The following is a 3,262-nucleotide window of genomic DNA, read 5'->3' as shown; positions in this document are numbered from 1 at the left end:
TACCATGAAGCATTTTGAGTGATCTCAGTTTGCAGTGTTCTTTTAGTAGTCCATTAGTAATTCCCCATAGAAATTCTATGCATTAGACCTGGACTTTTTTCCCATTTGGCAGAAGGAGAATTGATGTAGAGATAATGGTGGAGTATTTATCAGATTAGTAACACAGCTAGGAAGAAAGTTTCCAAATCATGTTTTTTCTAGTCTGTTGCTTAGCTTCCTGAGTTCTACTTTGTTCCTTCCAAAATTTCATATAAAATATACATATAGGTTAATAGTAATTAATTATAATTCTTCTTTTAGTTGCTATAGCAGTGTTAGTTCCTTAATGCATCCTATATTCCTTTTTGTCCTCTGAATTAACTATGCACAAAGCAGCTCAATTTTAGACATAAGGTCCTTTGAAAGTAGGTATCAAGTATTATTACAGGGATTTTATGATGTCCAGATGAAAGAATGTCTGTTGACTTAATGAGAATTCATGACCTTCTGGCTATGTGAGAAAGTAGACTCCTCCTCCACTGGTCCTCTCTTCTCTACTATGGTCATTGTATTTTGAGAGCAATCAGTGGGAGTTCAGATTAAGAAATGTGTAGAATAATATTCAGAATCCTTCTTTTTGTAACTGTACACTAAAAAATGGATTCAGAATCTCTCTATGCTCCCTCTACCACACTTTATTCTCTTGAATCTTTCTGTTTTATGATTATGCCTAAAGGGAAAAATAGGAATGTTAAAATAATTTTATTCAAAATGACTTCTAAAGTACTAAAAAGCAAAAATTATTCCTGTTGGCACTTAATGTAATTTTAATGTAGTAAATGATGGGCAGTCTGGCCATTCTAGAAGATAAACACCTTCAGTTGATAAATTTGTTCCTACAGTTGTCTGTAATGTATTACTATTTGAAGAAGTAATACTATATTTTAATAAAGAAAAACATTTCAGATGTTTATGTATTTATAGATGCTAAAATATTTATTTAAAACAAATTAATAAATTAGTAAGTTTTTCTTCTTTAGAAAAAATAGTTTAAATTTTTTCAAAAAACCATAACCAAAATCTCTGAAGCTACTTATCAGCATGTAAGAAAATGAACTTGATCACAGCCACACCCATGGAGAAGAGGCGGAAACCACAGCAACAGCCCCAGTGGGCTGGCACCAGCAACACCCATACCTGAACACCCTAGGGAACAGCAGCAGAGGGAGTGGTGGGCCTGCAGAGAGACCACATCTAGGGAACACAGAGGCCACACTAGTGAACTCTAGTGGCCAAAACCTTCTTTTACACAGACAAAAGGCAGAGAAATGCAACACAAATGAATCAAGAGAAATCCCCAGAAAAGGACCTGAATGAGTCAGATATAACCAAATTACCAGATACAGAATTTAAAATAACAATTGTTAGGATGCTCAAAGATCTTAGAACAACAATAGATGGTCATTATGAACACCTAAATAAAGACATAGCAAATATAAAAAAGAACATTGAAATAATAAAAAAGAATCAGTCAGAAATGACAAATAGAATATCAGAAATGAAGAACACAATGCAAGGAATTAAAAGCAGGATGGATGAAGCTGAGAATCTAATCAGCAAGTTAAAGGACAAGACAAATGAAGGCATGGAAGCAGAGCAGAAAAAAGAAAAGACACTCAAAAAGTCTGAGGAAACTGTAAGAGAGCTTTGTGACAACATGAAGAGAAATAACATCCGCATCATAGGGGTTCCTGAAGAGGAAGAGAAAGAACAAAGGATAGAGACTTTGTTCAATCATATCATAGCTGAAAACCTCCCTAAATTACGGCAGGAAAACCTCTGACAAGTTCAAGAAGCACAGAGAACTCCATTAAAGAGAAACCCAAAAAAATCTATACCAAGACACATCATAATTACAATACCAAAGCTAAGTGATAAAGAGAAAATATTAAAAGCTGCTAGAGAAAAAAAGGCTATCGCCTACAAAGGAGCCCCCAAAAGGATGACTTCCAACTTCTTAACAGAAACACTTGAGGCCAGAAGGGAATGGCAAGAAATATTCAAAGTAATGCAGAACAAGAGCCTACAACCAAGACTACATTATCCAGCAAGGCTATCGTTTAAAACCGAAGGAGAAATAAAAAGCTTTCCAGACAAAAACAAACAAACAAAAAAAAACACCTCCAGGAATTCAATACAACCAAACCAATGCTGCAAGAAATGCTAAGGGGCCTGTTGTAACAGATCAAAGGGGAAAAAGTATATGGCAAAAGAGGAATACAGTTTTAAAGAATAAAATGGCAATAAACAACTACATATCAATAATAACCTTAACTGTAAATGGATTAAATGATCTGATCAAAAGACATAGGATAGCTGCGTGGATAAGAAAACAGGACCCATACATATGCTGTCTATAAGAGACACACCTTAAAACAAAAGATGCACATAGACTGAAAATAAAAGGATGGAAAAAAAATATTTCACACAAATGAAAATGAAAAAAAAGCTGGGGTAGCAATACTTATATCAGACAAAATGAACTTTAAAACAAAAGCTATAGTTAGAGATAAAGAAGGTCACTACATAATAATAAAGGGAACAATCCAACAGGAAGATATAACTGTTATAAATATCTACACATCTAATATAGGAGCACCTAAATATATAAAGCAGACTTTGATGGATTTAAAGGGCAAGATCAACAGCAATACTATAATAGCAGGGGATTTCAATACCCCACTAACATCACTAGATAGATCCTCAAGAAAGAAAATTAACAAAGAAACAGCAGACTTAAAGGACATACTAGATCAACTCGATTTAATAGATATCTTCAGAACCTTTCACCCTAAAACAGCAGAATATACATTCTTTTCAAGTGCTCATGGTACATTCTCTAGGATAGACCACATATTAGGTCACAAAAGCAGTCTCAACAAATTTAAGAAGATTGAAATTATATCAAACACTTTCTCTGATCACAATGGCATGAAACTAGAAATCAACCACAACAGAAAAACTGAAAAATACTCAAACACTTGGAAACTAAATAGCATGTTATTAATAACGAATGGGTTAACAATGAGATCAAAGAAGAAATTTAAAAATTCCTAGAATTACAGGCATACCTTAAGAAACTAGAAAAAGCTCAAATAAACAACTTGACCCTGCATCTGAAAGAACTAGAAAGAGAACAGCAAGTAAAGCCCAGAGGTAGTAGAAGGAAGTAAATAATAAAGATTAGAGCAGAAATAAATGACATAGAGGCTAAAGAAACAAT

Source organism: Saccopteryx leptura, chromosome 2 (genome assembly GCF_036850995.1).
Source record: "Saccopteryx leptura isolate mSacLep1 chromosome 2, mSacLep1_pri_phased_curated, whole genome shotgun sequence".
Classification (NCBI taxonomy): domain Eukaryota; kingdom Metazoa; phylum Chordata; class Mammalia; order Chiroptera; family Emballonuridae; genus Saccopteryx; species Saccopteryx leptura.
The sequence above is the reverse complement of the archived record's forward strand: the minus strand, read 5'-3'. Positions refer to the sequence as shown.